A 23,233-nucleotide genomic window follows, 5' to 3' on the forward strand; every position below is an offset into this window, starting at 1 on the left:
CTTGTTGTTTTCTCATCTTATTGTACTTAAAAATCTGTTATTTACCTAGTGGATTAGTGACTATGTATTATCATTGAATCATATAACACTGTAGTTATCAACTTTTGCAGTCATGGGATTTCTAACCATATTCAAATTCAGATGCAACTTTTTCATTACTAGAAGGTAAAAGGATAAACAGATAACACAAATCATCTTAAATAACAAGTAACAGGAAAAATAAAATCAATGAACACTAACAATAACAAGATCGCTACTACTGGCCCCCCGTGTGAGACGGTCCTCCAAGCTGTGGGCAACTCCTGCGGGTGTGTCCGGGTTGGCGACAAAGGCCACACCTCTTTGGCCGATTCGGATCTGCCTCGTCCATGTTCGTCCGTATCCTAGTGGATCTCGGACGACCCTCTCTTGCACGCCTCTTGGCAGGGTCCGGGATCACGGTTGGCCTGTCGTAAGGTGGCCAGAATCCCTCCGGTATCGGCGGTGTGAATCCCATCTGGTACACACGGAACACTGAACTAATCTGATACACGCTGTGAACATAAGAGGACCAGGTAACCCGTGAGTAGGCGCAACATGCAAGTGCGTGCTGGCACGGGAAATGAAGTGCCTGGAAGTACCCGCAGTCACAGGTCCGGGACGCAAGCGATACTCTGTAGGTACCTAATGAGAAAGAGCCCGTCGGAGTGGTCTCGGCTACGGTGAACTCGGAGTTATCCCGGTCATACAAAGTCACCGTGAAGCACCTCGAATTCTTCAAGTTGGCCTCTATACACTTCACCAAGTACTGACTGAATTGCTGTCCGGTTCCCATCTGGGCCTCAGCCTCTCTACCCTTGCGAACAAAGAGTTCCGCAAGCCTTCCATATGTTGCCTTCACCAAAGAGCAAACAGGGAGGTTTCTGACACCCTTTAGGATTGAGTTCACACACTCCGAGATATTCGTCGTCATGTGACCGAATCTCCGTCCCTCGTCACGATGCTAAGTCCATAAGGAATAATCAATCCGGTTCGCCCACTCACACATCGCCGGGTCTTCAGACCGAAGAATATCAAACCAGTAATCAAACTCAACTTCGGTCTTGGCATATGCGGCATTCACTAGAAGCCTACGTGCATCCTTGCCCTTGAAGGTAAGGGCAAAATTAGCCGCTACGTGTCGAATGCAGAATGCACGGTATGCAGATGGAGGTAACCAACCTCCGTTCGGAGCCTCAAGCGCAGCCTTTATGCCGTTATGCCTGTCCGATATAACCAGAAGACCGGGCTGCGGTGTCATGTGCTGTCTAAGGTGGGAGAGAAAGAATGACCAAGATTCTGCATTCTCACCTTCTACTAGTGCGAATGCAACGGGTAGAATGTTGGAGTTCCCGTCCTGTGCAATCGCGATGAGCAAAGTACCCCCGTACTTCCCATACAGATGGGTCCCATCAATGCTAACTAAAGGCTTGCAATGGCGAAATGCCTGGATGAGCGGTGGAAACGTCCAGAAAAGTCTGTGGAAAAAAGCTTGAGACTCGTCTACTTGTCCACTAACTCGAACGGGGCTCGTCCGTAGGATTGCAACAGTACCGGGCATCGTCAACTGGACTCCCAAAACCCACTTGGGGAGCTCGTTGTATGACTCATCCCAGTCACCGTATACGAGGGCAATTGCCTTCTGCTTCGCCATCCAGACCCTCCTGTAAGTCGGCCTAAACCCGAAGTGTGCTACCGTGGCATTTAGGAGCACCTTGATGCTGACGGATGCATCAGCCCTAACCATTGGCATAACGAACGCCGAAATCACATGATAATCCAAGCTCCTGTGGTCACTCGAGATGGAGGTCGCAAGACAAGTGTGAGGTCCATTGTACCGTTTGACCTCCCAAATGCCCTTGCGCTTCCGCAGACTCAGTCGAATCAACCATGTGCACCCATTCCCAAACTCAAAACACTTGCCCACATAACGGCGATGATCAGACTCCACAACCTTGTACTGTACCCCTCGCCGGATGCTGTAAGTCTTCACACTTAACAGGGCCTCATCTTTATCCTGAAATTGCTGGCCAACCTGGAACTCTGTCAAACCAGCAGTCCCTTCAGCATCTCTAGCTCCGAATCCAACAGAGTGCCCTAAAACACCCTCTTGCCTCATGGCATCCAGGTCCAAAGAGGAAAAATGTGGTGGATACTGCTGTGTGCCAGAACTAGAACCACCGACTACCAATGCAGGCTCAGTCGCTCCAACCTCGTCGCCGCTGTCATCCTCAATCATATCCGGCTCGACGTCGTCCTCCTCTACATCACCCAACACTCCGTCACCGACGCCAACCGGTGGAACTCCCTGTAAAGCGTTCGGCAGAATATCAACTGATCCTACCACGTCGCCTACTCCATCATTCAGATCAACAGCAAAAGACGGGGAGGCGACTGGTTCGACCGCTGGCTCGTACACAGGGACGGACGAAGAAGCAACGGCAGGCCTTGAACTCGAACCGGCTGCCGCTGCTTCAGTGGTGGCATTCCGGTTCGAACCCCCTGAGCTGGATACCACATAAACCAACTTTGCCAACAACTCTGGTGTCCTAACCTCGGGAAACTGCCTCCGACATAGAAACATGACTTGCAGGTCCTCATCACTACCAATCGTGAAGCAATCATACTTCACCGTATCCTGCAAGACAGTGATTGGAATGCGATAGAAAAACTTCTTCACTCGCTTCGCACCTTCCAGACCGAGTTTCATCAGCACAGATCTAACAAGATCATCATAGCTCGTCGTTGGTTTCACGACGATACAGAGAGGATCCTTATCTGTGAACTTCACACCGGAGCGAGTTTTTCTCTTAATGGATCCTCTATGGTGAACCAAAATCCCAAAACTCTCCTCACTAGCCATATTACACCCTCTATGAGAGCAACTCACGTTTAGAACTATATATATACTACACTGTCTACCACTAATTCGAACCGGACTGGTTCGAATTCATTTTGTGTAATTCGAACCAGCCTGGTTCGAATTACTTGATGCAGCTTCTCCCTACATAATTCGAACCAGCGTGGTTCGAATTATGTGCTACGTTTTCCTCCCAAGTAATTCGAACCACCCTGGTTCGATTTAGTTGAATGAATTTCTCTCTTCATAATTCGAACCACTCTGGTTCGAATTACTTATGAATAGAATTCGAACCACACTGGTTCGAATTATATAAATATAGGGTTTGGCTCATTGCAGAAACGAATTTCACTTTGGCTTATTTAGGTAATTTACAACTTCCCTTGGTTTATTCTAGTTTTTTGCCCAATTTTTTATTTTTGGATTTTGCACGACTTTTCGGCGAACTAACAATTTACATGAAATTCACCTAATTACACAATAAACTTCACACTAACGAATTTTATATTTGGGTTAAAGTTCGTCTAATCCCTCAGTTAAGTTTGCCCAACTATATAACGTAATTAGTATTTTTATTCATAATATGGGAATATAAATTTTTTTAAATTATTTCGGTTTTATCCTAATATTATAAATTATATCATAAAAGAATTATAAAATCAAAATATTTTTATAAAAAAATTGTAGGAGATAAAAATTCTCGTAAACTAAAAAGATTAGAATTTCTGTAGATAAAAAATTAAATAATAAAATTTTTTGTTATTATTTTTATGTGAAAGATTTGATTTATTACTAATAATTAATTTTAATATTCGTTATCTAAAATTTAAAACGATTTAACTTGTATACTTTTAATTAGGTGTTAAGTCTGTTGCACAGATAGAAATAATTAATTTTTATGCTTGCTATTTAAAAATAATATTTTTTCTCTCTATGTATATAAAAATATAATTAGATATTAGTATAAAAAAAATTATATTGATAGTTATAAAATTAACTCAAAAATAATTTTTTTTAAAACAATTAAATTTTGATTTTAACTTTTAATCATAACATTAGTATTCTCTCTAAATTATATTTAATAAATATTTTAAAAAAATATAGATTACAAAGATAAACAGTAAAAATTTAAAATAAAATAAAAAAATTAAAAAAATATGTATATAATAATAATATTTTTTATTTGAATTATATTATTTTGTTAATTTTATTTTTTGTAGAACAAAAAGATAGAAAAAATAGAGAATGAGAGAAAAGAAAAAGAAAGATAAAGATGAAGACTGAGAGAGAGTTTGTTAATTTTGAAAGAAAAAAGTTTTATTTTAATTATAATAAAAAATATCTGATGACACATTTTGATTTGTCAAATCACTGATATAAAATATAAATTACAAACTATATATAGAGTGAGAACTAGAAAGAGTAGAGAGAAATAGACAAAGGGAGAAAGATATACGAGAGAATTTAAGAAGGGAGTTTATTAATTTTGGAAGGAAATATTATTTGAATAAGAGAATGTCATGTGACCTATTTAGTTATTAAATTAGATAATAATATATAAATATATCAGAATTATATATAGAGTGAAAAGTGTAGAGAAAAATAGAAAAAGGTTGAGAGATAGATAAGAGAATTTAAGAAGGTAGTTTATTAATTTTAAAAGAAAATATTTTCTCTCAAATTTAATAAGAGTGTCATGTGACACACTTTGTTATTAAATTAGATAATAATATATAATATAATATAATATAATATAATATATAGCTATATTTTAATTCCAATTTTAATATTTTAATTTTAATATAATTAGAAAATGTCATGTTGCACATTTTGATTGTCAAATTTATAATTATTCATTGATAATGATATATAATAGAGATAGAGTGGTTCAAGGAATGAGAGGAATAGATAAAGGGAGAGGGAAAAGGGGAGAACTCTTTAATTTTGGAGGAAAATATTTGATTTTAGTTGCAATGAGGGAATGACATGTGGCACATTTTGGTTGTAAAATTAGTAGGAATGAGAAGAACTCTTTAATTTTGGAGGAAAAGATTTGATTTCAATTGCAATGAGAGAATGACATGTGGCACATTTTGGTTGTAAAATTAGTAGGGATAAAGCTCTTTAATTTTGAAAGGAAAGATTTGATTTTAATTGTAATGAGAGAGTGACATGTGGCACATTTTGGTTGTAAAATTAGTAGGAAGAAAGATAAAATTCTTTAATTATAGAGGAAAAATTTTGATTTCAATTATAATAAAAAAGTGATATGTGACACATTTTATTTATAAAATTAGATATATAAAAAAGATTTTTTTTACTAAATTTACTTTTATCCTCTTTAAATTCATTTTTTTTCCTCTTCTCCTCACTAAACTCTCTTTTTTTTTTTTTTAATTTCTATCCCATTTTTTCTTCTTTTCATGTCATTAGACATTACGTCATTTTTCTTCTACTCTTTTTAAGTTAATATGTTACTATATCTTTTTTTATAATTTCGTTACATTTAATTATTTAGAATAGATATAATGTAAATTAATTGTTAAATATTATAAAAATAATTATTTAGATAGATATTAATAGAATAGACAAGGATCACAGTTTGTTTAAATTATGTTATATTTAACTTATATTATATTGAATAATATTAGATGTTGGTCTATTTAAAGAGTATTTAGATTAATATTTCATTTTTCTTACCTTTGACGATAAAAAATGTATATGCTTTATTGATAATTCGATCCAAACTAAGGTTTTTTTTGTTGGAAGGAAAGAAATAGAAAGGAAAGAAATAGAAAGAAAAGAAAAAAAAGAAAAGAAATTAAGTGAATTTTTATTTTTCTTAGATGTGTTTAAATAAAAGGAAAATAAGAAGGAAAGAAATGTTATAAAAAACAACTTTATTCTTGTATTATAAAATACATTAAAAAAAGTGAAGGGGTAATATTAGAAGTTGTGAGAGAAAATAAGTTTTTCCTCCCTTTTCTTTCCAACATTGGAGAGAAAAAAAATTGGTGGTCCACCAGTTTTTTTCTATCCCTTTTTTTTCTTCTCCAATTTCTCTTTATAACCAAACAATGAAAAATGATCATTTTTCTTCCTCTTTTCTTTCATCCCTTTTTTTCCTTCCATTTTCTCTTCAAACAAACATAGTGTAAGTGTATTATATAGCACACTTCAATTGGTTATTCTCTAATTAATATCTTATATTTCAAAGTCCTCCTAATACTATACATCTTAACTGTTATGATAATTTTTTTTTCTTGTTTTTAAACTATTGCATAATCTTAAACTTATTGGTCGATCATCCTCGAGACTTCTTTGACCAACCGAACAATTTTAATTCATTGCCTCGAAATTCAATATGAAAAAGTGAGCGGATAATCATACTGTCAGAAAATAGTAAATTGTGTTAGCATGAATTATGAGTTTGTGAAGTAGTTAATCTCTTTCTCTTTTTCGTTAAAAATATCCATGGTGATGAGTTTGGAAAACTCTAAATTAATATTTGTGATGACTAAATATTATTAAAATAATTAATTACAAAATTATTAATTTGATTTTCATTTAACATATGTTAATTAATAATTTTGTGTTGCAGATTTTATATTTGGGCCGAAATGAAAAAACGAGATCCCAAGCCCAATAAAACCAACATTCAGCCTTGATGTTAAAATTATTATGAGGATAGTGGCTGAAATAAGTGTTTTATTAAGTGGGCTAGCAATTGTGATAACAAGCCCAATTAAAGGTCTTGGTATGAGACCAAAAATGCTTGGTCCGAAATTAAAAGGAAATGGAGCACAATATTATTTTATTCACTTAACAAAAGAAACCCATTCCTTTGATTATGTGCTGCATGCTTCAACGGATATCACTTTTATCTTTTGATGGAATCCAAATTTTATTAATTGGAGTTATTGCAGACCTTGAAAACATGAGAGAGATTATACAATTGATTTGATGGCTCATTAATGCTACACGCCACCAAGAAAGAAAGGGGAGTAGAAATTAATTCAGCTTGTTACTTTATTCAAACTCATTACATGCTTTTAGTTCCACTTTATCTTCTCTCTCATCTCTTTCTTCTCTTCGGTCACTTCAACAGAAATTATGGAAGCCATGGAAGCTACTTTGAGCTATCAAAAAGAAGGAAGAACAAGCTACAAGACCATCATGAAGATGGCAAGAAAACATAAAAAATATAGTGGCTGAGATTCTTATCACATATGGTAAGATATGGTGATGTTATCTTGAGCTTTGCATGCTCAAAAAGGAAGTTGAAGATTCGGCCAGCATGGAGGAGATTTTTGAAGCATGACTTGTCTTTGATTCTGCTCAACCACCACAGGAAGTAGCTAGAGTGGCGAAGTGATGGTTGAAGGCAGAGATTGAAGCAGATGAAGTCATCATCATCATGAAGCATCAAGGGCCAGAATTCCATCTTGGAGAGCAAGCCAAGGATGGAGAGCTCGGATTGATGAAGGGTGATGATCAAGAAAGGACTAGAGGTAATTGCATGTTGGTTAATGCATGGTTATCTCTTCTCTCTCTATGTGGCCGAACCGGTTTTGTTGAAGGAGGAAGAAGTTGGTTCGGTTTTGGCTTCAAGTGTGGAGGCTTTCCTCTTCTTTAAAAAGGGGGAACAACCACTGTTTGAAGCAAGGAGTTAGAAGTAAGCATTGAGAGTGCAAGGCACAGGATTCTCAGAGCTACCTAAGCTTACAGATTTTCTTCTCCTTCAATGTATTCTGTTTAGTATTTTTCTGTTTAATTTTGTCATGTCTTGAGTCTCATGGAAAAAGGCAAACAGTGAGGTTTGTAATGAAAAAGCCATAGAGCGGAAAAAGGCAGAGAGTGCAAAATTAAAAGAAAAAGCCATAGATGTCTTAGAGTTCCTTTGTTCATCTATGTTGTGTTTCATGATTCTGTGGGAATCCCCTTGTAAGTTGGGTTAGCACTTTACAAGTTGTAATCAGATTGATTATAGTGAAATTCCATCATGTTTGTGATGGAGACTGGATGTAGGCTGCACTGCACTTAGCAGCTGAACCAGGATATATCTTGGTGTAATCTTTCTTCTCTCCAACTCCATTTCTGATTTCTACTGCACAGGAGCAAAAACTAAAATTGTCTCGTGCCAAGTGACGAGACAAAACAAAAAGTCTCGTGGCAAGTGACGAGCAAAAACAAAAAGTCTCGTGTCCAGAGATGAGCTAAAACAGAAAAGCCTCCTCTGTATTCAGCAAGTGTCAGCAACATAAAAAAGGGGGCTAAGATTCAACCCCCCTTCTCTTAGCCACTGAAACCATCAATTGGTATCAGAGCTTGGTCTCAAAGAGATCAAGCTTTGCAGCTTGGAGTAAAGATCCTCATGGCAGAAAACAGTGGCGCAAATGTGGTGTCTTATAATCTAACTGAAGGTCAATCAAGCAACAGACCCCCTCTTTTCAATGGGAAAAATTATACCTATTGGAAGGAGAGGATGAAGATATTCGTTCAAGCAGTGGATTACAGACTTTGGAAGATTATTCTCGAAGGGCCTCAATTTTCAACTATCACAAGTGCAGAAGGAGTTGTTTCTCTCAAACCAGAAGCAAGATGGACCGAGGAGGATAGGAAGAAGGTGGAGTTAAATGCCAAGGCAATAAATCTGCTCAATTGTGCTATCAGCTTCGAGGAGTACCGACGGGTATCAAGATGCACAACGGCAAAGGAAATCTGGGACAAATTGCAAATCACCCATGAAGGAACCACCATTGTCAAGAAGACTCGGACAGATATGCTAAATAGAGAATATGAAATATTTGCAATGAAGGAAGGAGAGTCCATTGATGAACTGTTCGAACGGTTCAATGCTATCATTGTTGGCTTAGATGCTCTGGGAATTACACATTCTGATTCTGTGCTAGTAAGAAGAGTGTTGAGATGTCTCACAAAAGAGTGGGAAACTAAAGCTTTAATTATTTCTGAGAGCAGTAGCCTAGACTCCATGACACTTGATGATTTGAGAGGAAATCTTCTTGCTTTTGAAAATACCTATTTGAAAAAGGATACAAAAAAGAAAGAAATTGCATTTTCTTCTGTGACTAACCCTCTGGATGATGAATCTAGTGATAACTCTTCTGAAAATGAGTTTGTTTTATTTGCAAAAAAATTCAGGAAAATGGCTAAGCTCAGAGGCAAAGGCAGCAGCACAAGGAGAATAAAGAAAGACCTTAGCAAGGTAACTTGCTATAATTGCAAAGAAATGGGGCATTTCAAATCTGATTGTCCCAAGCTGAAAAAGGAGGAAAAGCCGAAAAGAGGAAAGAAGAAAGGACTGATGGCCACATGGGAAGACTTGGAGAATGACTCTGATGATGATGATGAAGAAACCGAGACCAAGTCACAAACATGTCTCATGGCAGACCACATAGATCAGGTAGTCTTTCATAACCCTAACACTGAAGATCTCCATCTTATGATAGACCACCTTTCTGAAAAAATAAGATGTTTTCTGCTGGAAAATCAAGAACTTGAACAGCAAATTACCATTCTTAAGGCCGAAAACAGTTTTCTAAAAGAAAAAGTGAGAGAGGCCGAAACTGCTTGTGATCTTGTTGAAGAAAATAAGCAGTTAAGAGCCCAAGTTAGGAGCTGTGAAAGTAACCATTGTGTTCTTGCATATGTGGACTGTTTTAAACAAAATGAAGAGTTGCTTAAAAAGGTTAAAAGACTTGAGGAAGACTTGGCCAAATTTACACAAAGTTCTAAAAGTTTAAATCACATCTTGGCTAGTCAAAAACCTCTTTATGATAAGGCTGGGTTGGGGTTTCATAAATCTGAAAATTCACATTTTGAAAATATTGCTTCATTTTCTAATGACACAAGATTTCAAGATCCCACCTACTTTAACAAAAAGGCAACTCCAAGGTTTTGTAGACTATGCAATCGGAATGGACACTTTTCCATTCAATGCTTTTTCGGTGAAAGAATGGTTGGTGACAAAGTTTATAAAATTGTTTTTGATTACAATGGCTTAGGACATAGAAGATGGTTTAACGTAAAAGGATCCAAAAAGATTTGGATACCTAAGGTTACTTAAGCATTGTTTTGTAGGTGTGCCTAGCATCCAAAAGGAAGGAGAATGTGTGGTATATGGACAGCGGATGCTCTAGGCATATGACCGGAAAGGCAACCTTCTTCATAAAGCTTGATGACTATGATGGAGGACTTGTCACTTTCGGTGATGATGCAAAAGGAAAAATTGTGGCTGTTGGGAAAGTTGGTAAAAACTTTTCTTCTTGTATAAATGATGTTCTCCTTGTACATGGCTTGAAATATAATTTGCTTAGTGTTAGTCAACTTTGTGATTTGGGTTTTGAAGTTATTTTTAAGAAATCTGTTTGTTTAGTTGTGTGTGAAAAAATTGGAAATGTTACATATTGATCTTTTTGGTCCTACTAGAACTCAAAGTTTAGGAGGTAAACATTATGGTCTTGTGGTGGTAGATGATTACTTTAGATTTGGTTGGGTACTTTTCCTTGCTCATAAGAATGATGCTTTTCATGCTTTTTCCACCCTTTGTAAGAAAATTCAAAATGAAAAAGATTTGAAAATTGCCCATTTAAGAAGTGATCATGGAAGAGAATTTGAAAATCAAGATTTTGAAAAATTCTGTGATGACTTAGGGATTTTTCATAATTTTTCATGTCCTAGAACCCCACAACAAAATGGGGTGGTTGAAAGAAGGAATAGAAGCCTTCAAGAAATGACTAGGGCTATGTTATGTGAGAGTGAAATTCCTAAATTCTTATGGGCTGAAGCTGTGAACACAGCATGTTATATTTTGAATAGAACAATCATTAGAAAAGGGTTAAAGAAAACACCATATGAGCTATGGAAAGGAACCCCTCCAAATCTTAAGTATTTTCATGTTTTTGGATGCAAATGTTTTGTACTTAACAATAAGAAAAACCTTGGAAAATTTGATCCAAAATCATATGAATGAATGTTTGTTGGATATTCCACCACAAGCAAGGCCTATAGAGTTTATCTCAAGGAGCATAGGACAATAGAGGAATCCATACATGTTACTTTTTGTGATTCTAACTTAATTTCCAGTATTGTGAAGGATATTGATTCAGATTGTGAAGATGGAACAAGCAAAGAAATTCCCAAATCTGTCCAGAATGAAGAATCTGTCAGCCCTGTTCTATCTCGTCAGATTGGAGGAGACACTTCCATTTTGTCTCCTGAACAGGCACGAGCAACTGAAACAGTGAGACCACCAGAAGTTCATCAAAATTCTACACCTGTCCGAAAGCCTAGAGAATGGAAGTCTATGAGAGGTTATCCTCATGATTTCATCATTGGTGATCCTTCTCATGGCATAACAACAAGATCCTCCACCAAAAGGCAAACCGAACCTAGCAACTTTGCTTTCTTGTCACAAATGGAGCCCAACAATGTCAAACAAGCTCTTGAAGATCCATCATGGGTCAAGGCCATGCAAGAGGAGCTAGCTCAATTTGACAAGAATGAGGTTTGGACATTAGTACCCTATTCGGATGGTATGAAGGTAACGGGTACTAAGTGGATCTTTAAAAATAAACTTGGTGAGGATGGACAAGTTGTTCGTAACAAAGCTAGATTAGTGGCCCAAGGTTACGATCAAGAAGAGGGTATAGATTATGATGAGTCTTTTGCTCCGGTAGCTAGAATGGAAGCAATTCGGTTGCTTCTTGCCTATGCCGCCCATAAAGGTTTCAAAATGTTTCAAATGGATGTTAAATGCACTTTTCTTAATGGCTTTATTGATAGAGAAGTGTATGTGGCACAACCCCCCGGTTTTGAACATAAAGAGTTTCCAAATCATGTTTTCAAATTAACTAAGGCTCTTTATGGTCTTAGACAAGCTCCAAGAGCTTGGTATGAAAGGCTTAGTGCCTTCTTGTTGGAAAATAAATTTCAAAGGGGTACTACCGACACTACTTTGTTCATTAAAGCATCTAATGATGATATACTTCTTATTCAAGTTTATGTTGATGACATTGTATTTGGATCGGGCAACATTTCCTTGTGTGAAGAGTTTGGAAAACTCATGACTAGTGAGTTTGAAATGAGTTTAATGGGAGAGCTCACTTTCTTTCTTGGCCTCCAAATTAAACAAACTCCTAGTGGTACTTTTATTTACCAAGGAAAGTATGCAAAAGAACTTATTAAAAAGTTTGGCCTAGAAAATTCCAAAGCAGTGGGTACACCAATGCATCCCAACACAAAACTTGAAAAGGATGATGATGGTCAAGATGTGGATGAAACAGGGTATAGGGGAATGATAGGTTCACTCATGTACCTTACCTCCTCTAGACCGGATATTGTTCAAAGTGTGGGTGTATGCTCAAGATTTCAATCTCACCCAAAAGAATCCCATCTTACGGCTGTTAAACGCATCATTAGATACATTAAGGGAACTTGTGATTATGGCTTGTGGTATCCTAAATCTGATGAATTTTGTGCAGTAGGGTTTTGTGATACAGATTATGCGGGAGATAAAGTGGATAGAAGAAGCACATCCGGAATGTGTTGCTTCCTTGGAAGCTCACTCAATATGTGGTCAAGCAAGAAACAAGCCACAGTGGCTCTATCCACAGCTGAAGCTGAATATGTTTCCGCATCTGCATGTTGCTCACAATTAATTTGGTTAAAAACACAATTGGAAGATTACAAATTAAAGATCAATAGTATCCCCCTATTTTGTGATAATATGAGTGCTATAAACATTTCAAAAAATCCTGTTCTGCACTCAAGAACAAAGCACATTGAGATAAAATATCATTTTATTAGGGAACATGTGCAAAAGGGCATTATTGATATTCAATTTGTAAAATCTGAAGACCAAATTGCTGATATTTTTACAAAACCCCTCTGTGAAGACAGATTCTGTACACTGAGAAAAAGTTTGGGACTGTTTGATTTAAGTTTCATTGATAAATTATGAAAAGTTGATTCTGTTCAGTTTTGTCTCGTAGGTTTGGACGAGATAAAAATACAAGGATGATGAAGGAGCTGTGGTCAAGGGGGAGGCAACGCAGAATTCAATTTTTATGGGCCTCACTGAATCTCTTTGACCCCACTCGGACCGTTTTGTTAGTTCATCATTTTTTCTGAAAATCAAAATCTTTTTGTGGTCTTATCTCATCATATCTTAAGAGGGGATGATAGTAGAAAAAGAGAGTGACTGATCTAATGATACTCTGAATTTTCTGATGTTTATTGCCTGCCAATTTTATTTGATCTGATATGTTGGCTGAACTTTATGTTGCTGGATATTTTTGCTTGATTGAATTATTTGGCAGGAAATATTTTTTGAACATGTTGAGTTTTGGTTACCTGTTACTGCTGCTGAATGCTCTGTTATTTTGCTCTATGTGTATTTGACTCAGGAGAACTATTTTCATGTGTCTTGGATGACTGTACCAAACTTAACTTGATGCTGTTTTGTTTTATGCTTGATTTATTATGGATTGCATTGCTTTGCAGGGTCCCTCTTTGATAACAAAAGGGGGAGGAGAAAAAAAAAGGGCTTAATTGAAACTGTTATGTTTCATTGATTTGTTGCACTATTTTGCAGACCTGGTTTGCTCTGTTTTATGCTCTGATCTGGCTCTGTTTTGAGCACTTTGTGTTAGTGTATTAATTTCGAGTTGAACCTTGATTGTCATTTGCTCAAATGCATGTGTGCTGTCTGGACTATTGTGTTTTGGTGAAAAACAAATATTCTGCCTTTTGTATGATGTTTTCATTTATTTTGCAAGACCCCTTGATGACAAAAGGGGGAGAAAGTGCTGAAAATTGAAATCATGAAAATAGGGAATGAAATCCGTGTGGATTTATGATTATCCTTGTTATAAATATTGTGTTTTTAAAGATTATGTTTTATTGATATAATGCTTATGCTGCATTTGTTTTAATAATGTGACTGCCTGGTTGTGAACATGTATTCTAGTGGTTGAAGCAATGGATTTATCTTGATGAATATGCTTGTTACTAGTGGAAAAGAAATATTCTGATTCATCTTGGTAAACATGTTTGTTGAATACTTTATTTTTGGCAGTTCCTTTAAGCATTAGGTATGAAAATAAATGTTGAAAATTGCTGTGATCATGTCGTGATTAAAAATATTTTCTTACCATAAGTATGTTGCTCTGATTTGATTGGAAAATATTTTTAAAACATCAATTTATTTAAAAAAAATATATTTTTTTGGTTAATTATGTTGTAGTTTGAGCAGATAATCAATTTATGATAATAAATGAGTTTTGTTTATCACCACATTCTACTCATAAATCAAGCATTCAACATTTCAAAATAAACATGTTGAATAACATTGTTACTTGAAGCTTGATTAAATTGTTACATGTTAGTGCTTCCCTTGGTAAAAATGGCATATATTAAGGGGGAGCCATGTGACAATTAGAAAGGAGGAGAAATTCAAATTCAAAGGGAGTATTCTTTACTCAATCTTTAAATTTCTCTCCATTTCAATTTTAATAATGTTTGTCATCAAGGGGGAGATTGATGAGTTTGGAAAACTCTAAATTAATATTTGTGATGACTAAACATTATTAAAATAATTAATTACAAAATTATTAATTTGATTTTCATTTAACATATGTTAATTAATAATTTTGTGTTGCAGATTTTATATTTGGGCCGAAATGAAAAAACGAGATCCCAAGCCCAATAAAACCAACATTCAGCCTTGATGTTAAAATTATTATGAGGATAGTGGCTGAAACAAGTGTTTTATTAAGTGTGCTAGCAATTGTGATAACAAGCCCAATTAAAGGTCTTGGTATGAGACCAAAAATGCTTGGTCCGAAATTAAAAGGAAATGGAGCACAATATTATTTTATTCACTTAACAAAAGAAACCCATTCCTTTGATTATGTGCTGCATGCTTCAACGGATATCACTTTTATCTTTTGATGGAATCCAAATTTTATTAATTGGAGTTATTGCAGACCTTGAAAACATGAGAGAGATTATACAATTGATTTGATGGCTCATTAATGCTACACGCCACCAAGAAAGAAAGGGGAGTAGGAATTAATTCAGCTTGTTACTTTATTCAAACTCATTACATGCTTTTAGTTCCACTTTATCTTCTCTCTCATCTCTTTCTTCTCTTCGGTCACTTCAACAGAAATTATGGAAGCCATAGAAGCTACTTTGAGCTATCAAAAAGAAGGAAGAACAAGCTACAAGACCATCATGAAGATGGCAAGAAAACATAAAAAATATAGTGGCTGAGATTCTTATCACATATGGTAAGATATGGTGATGTTATCTTGAGCTTTGCATGCTCAAAAAGGAAGTTGAAGATTCGGCCAGCATGGAGGAGATTTTTGAAGCATGACTTGTCTTTGATTCTGCTCAACCACCACAGGAAGTAGCTAGAGTGGCGAAGTGATGGTTGAAGGCAGAGATTGAAGCAGATGAAGTCATCATCATCATGAAGCATCAAGGGCCAGAATTCCATCTTGGAGAGCAAGCCAAGGATGGAGAGCTCGGATTGATGAAGGGTGATGATCAAGAAAGGACTAGAGGTAATTGCATGTTGGTTAATGCATGGTTATCTCTTCTCTCTCTATGTGGCCGAACCAGTTTTGTTGAAGGAGGAAGAAGTTGGTTCGGTTTTGGCTTCAAGTGTGGAGGCTTTCCTCTTCTTTAAAAAGGGGGAACAACCACTGTTTGAAGCAAGGAGTTAGAAGTAAGCATTGAGAGTGCAAGGCACAGGATTCTCAGAGCTACCTAAGCTTACAGATTTTCTTCTCCTTCAATGTATTCTGTTTAGTATTTTTCTGTTTAATTTTGTCATGTCTTGAGTCTCATGGAAAAAGGCAAACAGTGAGGTTTGTAATGAAAAAGCCATAGAGCGGAAAAAGGCAGAGAGTGCAAAATTAAAAGAAAAAGCCATAGATGTCTTAGAGTTCCTTTGTTCATCTATGTTGTGTTTCATGATTCTGTGGGAATCCCCTTGTAAGTTGGGTTAGCACTTTACAAGTTGTAATCAGATTGATTATAGTGAAATTCCATCATGTTTGTGATGGAGACTGGATGTAGGCTGCACTGCACTTAGCAGCTGAACCAGGATATATCTTGGTGTAATCTTTCTTCTCTCCAACTCCATTTCTGATTTCTACTGCACAGGAGCAAAAACTAAAATTGTCTCATGCCAAGTGACGAGACAAAACAAAAAGTCTCGTGGCAAGTGACGAGCAAAAACAAAAAGTCTCGTGTCCAGAGATGAGCTAAAACAGAAAAGCCTCCTCTGTATTCAGCAAGTGTCAGCAACATAAAAAAGGGGGCTAAGATTCAACCCCCCCTTCTCTTAGCCACTGAAACCATCACATGGGTTCAACCTTTATATCTTAATCATCATATACATAGTTAACTTGATATAGAACCGTCATTGGGTCTTTGATTGAAAAACTCTCATGACTTTCAAAATCTACTTGCAATATCCTATCATTAAAATCCTTAGAGTTTGATCCTCTTGACTACTTTCAAATAGCATATTTAAACTACTTGCGGAGTATCGTTAGTTCGTCACCAATATTCAAAAAAATTCCTCCACATAGGTCAACAAAAAAAAAAATAATTAATTTCAAGAGATGAACATTTATCTATGTCAATCTCTTATTAAATATATGTCCTCATCATTACATAATCGATACCTAAATCACATAAAACCTTATTATAACTGATAATAACATAACAAAATAATAATAAAAAAGTGTCATCTATAAAATATAAAATAATAAAAATAATTAAATACATGCTATGAATAATAAGATTATATGTTTTGTAAAAGAAAGTGACATTTACTTTCATCGAATATCTATAATAAATTTTTTCACTCACTTTATGTGTTATTGACTAATCACGTGCATTATAAAAATCTTTAACATTTTTAGACATTTTTCTTCGACTGGCATGCATATAAAAGTTAGTTGAATAGAACTAAATACAACAGATCTATGTTGATCATATACTATTTTTCTATAATAATGAATAAATAACAATAGTATTTCAGACATTTTAAAGAGTATAAATCAAAAGAAAAAATAGCAGAATGAACGATGAATGCATTTTTTTTCACCGAGTAAAAACTTTTCACTTGGTGATATTTATAAGGATTTGGGAGTAAGTTCGTCGAAACTCTGAACAAACTTTAAAAATTATATCAAGTATGTCTTATATTTAGACAAATTTTGTAGAATTTCGAACAATTTGCCGAAGATCTATGCGAACTTTAGAAGATTTGTTAAAGTTTGCCGAAGATTTGAGCGAATTTTGCGAAAAGTTAAAAAAAGAAAATTCTAAAAAATAAAAATATTTTAATTTGTTATAGAAATTAAAGTGTTTTTCATTTTATAACAGAAAAAAATCAGATCTCATCAATGTGGGTATTTTATTTGCACTTTCAAACAATACATATTTTCTTTGGTTTTTCTCATCACTAAAAAAAAAAAAAAAAAAAAAAAATTCGAAATGAACCAAATTAAATTGGACCAAATATATATACGTCAACAATGATCAGCGGTAGAGGGTCAAATGTATGGATAACCCATTACATATTAGCATAGGATTATCAAATTAGCAGCCATTTATTAGTAGATAAAGATGTCAAAAACGTCTTTTTTTAAAGATGTTTTTTAAAAATTAAAATTTAATATATATAATTAATTAAATTGTATTATTTTTATTAAAATTAGACTGGACAAATTAATTTAGTAAAAAAAATTAATAAATTAAATTTTAAACCGGTATAAATTAATATTTTTTATAAAAAATTACTACAATATCCCTATTATAAAATACAACTAAAATATATATATATATAAACTTTAAATTCTAACCCTATAACGATATAAAAGAAAATGGTTAGAATTTAGAATTCTCAAAATTAATATATATAATAAGAGTATTTTAGTCATTTTATATAATAGGGATATTGTAGTTATTTTTTATAAAAATAATATTAATTTAGACAAATTCAAAATTTGATTCACTATTTTTCGGTCAAATTAATTTGTCTGACCTAATTTTGACAAAAATAACATAATTTAAGTGATTATATGTGTTAAATTTTAATTATTAAAAAATATCTTAAAAAAAAAAGACGTTTTTTTACGTCTTTATGCTAGCATCCCCCTTATTAGTATAGCTGTTTTTTTTTGTTAAATTACGCAGTTGGTCCTACACTTTCAGTGAAATTGTAAATTAGTACCTATACTTTAAAAGTTTATAATTGGGTCCCTAAAGAGAATTAAAATTTGTAATTTAGTTCTTGCTGTTCAAAAAGTGTTTGATTTAACAGAATATTCTCAAAATATTCTCTATTTTGAACATGTGAGCTGCACATGTTTAACAACAGGGACCAATTTGTAATTTTAGTGAAAGTATGGGGACTAACTGTGTAATTTAATCATTTGAAGTGACCAAAATCTTCCTAGACTATCTGAACCTACCCGTCTCTCTCCAACTCTCTTACTCTCACTTTCTCACTTTCTAAAACGACACCTGAACCCCATGGTGTGGAATTTATAACCCACAAACTAACTGGCAAGTGTACTGGGTCATACCAAGTATTACCTCAGGTGAGTGAGGGTCGATCTCACGAGGATTGAAGGACTAAGCAACAATGGTTAAATGATTTACTTAGTTAGCCAAGCAGAAAATGGTTTTGAGATGTTCAAAAGGTTTAAGAAGTGACTTCAAAATATCAGAAGACAAGCAGTAAATGAGTTGTGAAATATATATGGGGAAACAGTTAAGGCTTCAGAGTTATCTATCTTTCGGATTGAATTTTCTTATTAATTTATTTTAATCATGCAAGATTTAATTCATGGCAAACCATATGTGACTAGACCCTAATTCCTTAGACCTTTCTAGTCTCCTCTAAAATTCATTAACTACCAATACCTTGGTCAATTAATTCTAATTAGAAGCTGCATGATCAAATTCCAGTTTATATGCCACAAAAACTCTAATTACCCAAAAATAAAAGGATTATATGTCACGTATCCCGTTAAATCCAAATAATTAAAATTTAGGAGAATGTGTTTTCAAGCTGTTGTTCAAGTAAAGAGCTTTTCCAAGTTATACAATAACTCAAATAGAAAGAGGGTCATACTTCTGTTTCACCCAAATTCATAAAATAAAGAACGAAAACAATTCTTAAATATAAATCAAGACATGAATTAAAATAGACAAAGCAATAAAATCAATTCATATAAATAGACAGAGCTCCTAACCTTAACAGTGGAGGTTTAGTTGCTCATGGTTCAGAGTAAAAAATAAGAATTGTAAATTGTGAATTGGAATAATGTTGAGGTGGAACCCCCTGTTAACTAATTGGGATCCTTTTATATCTAATCCTAATAAATTTAAAATTCAAATTTCTAAAACTAAAATAATATTTTTTACACAGTTGGTCCCCATACTTTCACTAAAGTTGTAAATTGGTCCCTATTGCAAACATGTGCAGCTCACATGTTTAAAATAGAGAATATGTTGAGAATATTCTATTAAATCAAACACTTTTTGAACGGCGGGGACTAAATTACAAATTTTAATTATCTTTAGGGACCTAATTACAAACTTTTAAAGTGTAAGGACCAATTTGTAATTTCACTAAAAGTATAGGACCAACTGTGTAATTTAACCTTTTTTTTTTGTTTTCTTTTTCGTTTTGATTAATTAAGAATGAAGGCGCTTATGAAGGTTTACATAACACTAATCCGCCACGAACCTAACTTGGTTTAGGTGAATGTGACTATTGTGCTGTGTTTTGAATTATATAACCCAAAGCATCTCACAAAGGTAGTAGTTTGAACTTTAATTTGAATTGAATTATCTCACTAATAATTCGGATTATTCAACCCAAAAATGTTAAGAAGCTACGTTGACTATGTTTTTTATTTTAAAAATAATTTAATTAATATATGTTCTCTACAATTATCAATTGAAAATGAAACTATAAAAATAGTTAAAAAGGGATTAAATTTATCTTTTATTTAGACACTAATAAATGTGTACTCTTTTTCTATTTTTTATATTTTTAAATTCATCATAAAATCAAACCCCCGCCTACACTTGCATTCATAAACCTTATATATCATTTAATTTGGAATTTGAAAATGATCAATGGTCTATTTGATAAGAAAATAAACAAATGAAACAAATAAACGTTAAGTCTTTCTTCTTCACCATTAGATTAAATATTTTCAGTTTAGTTACATCTAATTTGTGTTTTTGTGTTAAATTTAATTGAAAATATATCACTCATAGAATGACTATTCAATAGTTTTATATATGAGCCATGCGAATTGTCTATTTTCACATACATAAAAAGAGAATAATTATATAAAGAAAAGGATATTTCAATATTTTTAATATATATGTTATGTTGTTATTTTTTAAAAAAATAATCTGTTCTATCATAATTTTTACACTAGTTTTTTTTTATTATGGGACGAGGATTTTATTTAAATATGCGTGAAAAATAGATAGAAAATTAGTAAATTTAAAAATATTAAAAATTTTAAATTTATAAAAAAAATAAAAAGATTAATACAAAGACTAATTTTATTGATGACCTTTCATTTTCAAAAACTAAATCGAGTTGTTTAATAAAATTTAAGGGCCAATTTAAATCACATGATAACCCGTAAGGGTAAAAATAGGTAGTCAACTTGTCATGTGCTTACAGTTTGGCCTGACTTATTGCAAAACAATGATACTACATGTACAAGTGTTTTATAATCAAGTCTAATCATGCAGGCATAAGTGCAGTGAAAAAAACACACGTGTGCATCACCATTTCTCTATCTCAGTACATAAAATTTTGCGCCATACAAACTTATCGATATAATATAAAAGTTTTTGCATATAACACATAAATATTTGTTATGAATATATTTTGTTGATTGGATAAGTCAATGATCTGAAAATGCATGTGGTCTTTTAAAAATTTATGTAATGTGAACAAAAATTTTGTAATATGCACCAAAATTTATGTTATATACTAAAATTAATGTATTGTGCATGTTTTTTTTATTGAGTGTCAATATTTTAAGCATGTGGTCCTTCAAAAATTATGTGTTGAAAACAAAAAAATTTTATACTGTACACTATTTTTTTTGTGTTTTACATCAAAATTTATGTACTTTAGTTTTCTCAAGATGCATAGGAAAAGAAGAATATAAAAATGAAGTGGACGATAATAATAATAATAAAGGAGGATAAAGAAGAAAAGGAAGGAGGAGAAGAAATTAAACGACAACAAGATAGGAGTGGCAGCAGCGATGACAACAACAATGTTAAAAAAAACGCAAAATAAGAAGAAAATAACAAATGAAGAGGAAAAAGAAGGAAAAAAAAAGGTAACAGCATCGTCGTAGGTATGAAAGAGAAAAAGTACGCAATAACTTAGTTAGAAACCTAGTTTACAAAATGTTTGAAAACCTAGATTTGTTAATAGCAAAATAGATCCAAATCTAAACTTTTTTAAAAGTCTAAATTTATTAGGGTCGAAGCTCACAAATTAATCTAATTAGCTTGCCAAATCTACTTGAACCTTGTTAATATATAAATAACTATATAAATACCTTTTTAAAAAAATTGTTAGACTTTATTATAATTAAATATTTTTATATTTTTAAATGCTTTAAAAATTTAAATATTATTTTAAATATTTAATTTAGCATATTACTTTTAAGTAATTTTTTATTGAAAAATATTTTTTAAATAATTTAAAAGAAAATTATCAAGCCTTTTAATAAATATAAGATTACATCACACTTTATAACATGCCAAATTTAGTACTTAAAAAATTAGTTTACAACAAATTATATGTCAAATTTAATTGGTTTGTTTCCACCTTTGATGACATAAAAGTGATATGTAGATAAATTATGCTATAATAATATTTTATGTGTCACTAATTAATATATCATCACCTCATTATACGTGATCGAACTATATTCTAATACATGATGTTAATTATTCACATTACGTAAAGTGAAAATTCAAGATTCAAATTGAGCTAATTGAAAATCTAAGGATTAATTTAAAATTAAAGAAAAAATTTAGTTGCCACTTTAAAGTTTAACTCAATGACCAAGTCACCAATTGAATTGCACTTGGCTTTGGTTTTGCTTCAAAACCCTAATCACTAAATTATTCGAGTTGGGATTACTAGTTTTAAAGCTCCATTTTCATCTTTACATTGCCTTCGAATCTGTCGCTACATCCACCTTCTGTCGTTTTTCAGATCCACCTTCTAGTCTTTCATTTTTGCGTCTTCATCTTGCTCTTTAGATTCTCTTTTATTATTTATGTTCAAGTCGGATCTGACTTGACGAGACCGCGACCAGGTACTAGACGTTCCTTGACTAATTCTCCTCTGGGACACTGAGTGAGAATCGAATGGGAGTGGACCTGCAATGACACTTCGATGTCAAAATCAATAAAGTGTCTATGAGGTCGAAAGCTAGGGTTAGGTTGCATACCTTGGGAGAATCGTGGTTCCCCTTCTTATAGGATTCCGGCGCTTCTTGAATTGGAAAGATACGATGCGTTTCCATGGCATTAAGTGCCGGAGGTGACATGGGTGGAATTAAAGGAATGTGCCATATCAACGCGCAGATCCCTAATAAGTCGGGTCTTGGGTTCACCAGTTGTTGGGCCACCTGGTCTAAAGCCCAGGCCCGGAACAGTAGTCCCTCAAACGTGGCAGCTTAGTTGTTACAACGTCGTCACATTTCTGGGATCCCAAGGTGGTGTTTGTTCTTCGGGAGTTTGACTAGAGATGAACGGTTTCCAGAAGCTCCTGATTGTGGGAGGCGTTGAAAATGAAGAGAACGAAAAGAACACATAGAAGGAAGAGAGCGCAAAAAATATTGAGAAAATAAAAAAAACGAAACACGCATAAAAAAGGCAGTTATATATAGTTGTGCATTAAGTCAAAAGGTTGTTAGAAGTAAGGCCAATTATAACGTACAGATTTACTCATACAGATTTAAGGAGGTGTTGACAAAGTGGCAAAGATGATGGTGTTAGGGAACAGGCTTGGCAGGGCTTTATAACATTGTCTGCCTTGGCTGCTGTAGGTGGAGCTGGCTAATGAAAGCTGGAGCCGATGTAACAAATCTGATATTGGATTTAGTGAGTGGGCTGGGCCTTTGCTTTAGAATTTTGTTTTTGGGCATGAGTGGACTAGAAACAAGATGATATAAGAAACAAAGAAACAAAATGACATGGTGGAGTCCAGAAGAATGCAGGGTCTGGTAAAAAATAAAC

The 23,233-nt window shown here is 33.9% G+C and overlaps 1 pseudogene; it reads right to left on the reverse strand.

Moving 5' to 3' along the window:
* Positions 1–170: 170 nt before the first annotated feature.
* LOC107634435 (uncharacterized) lies at positions 171–22,518 on the reverse strand (annotated as a pseudogene).
* Positions 22,519–23,233: the final 715 nt, after the last annotated feature.

This window comes from Arachis ipaensis, chromosome B7 (genome assembly GCF_059453495.1).
Source record: "Arachis ipaensis isolate K30076 ecotype BB chromosome B7, ASM5945349v1, whole genome shotgun sequence".
Taxonomy (NCBI): domain Eukaryota; kingdom Viridiplantae; phylum Streptophyta; class Magnoliopsida; order Fabales; family Fabaceae; genus Arachis; species Arachis ipaensis.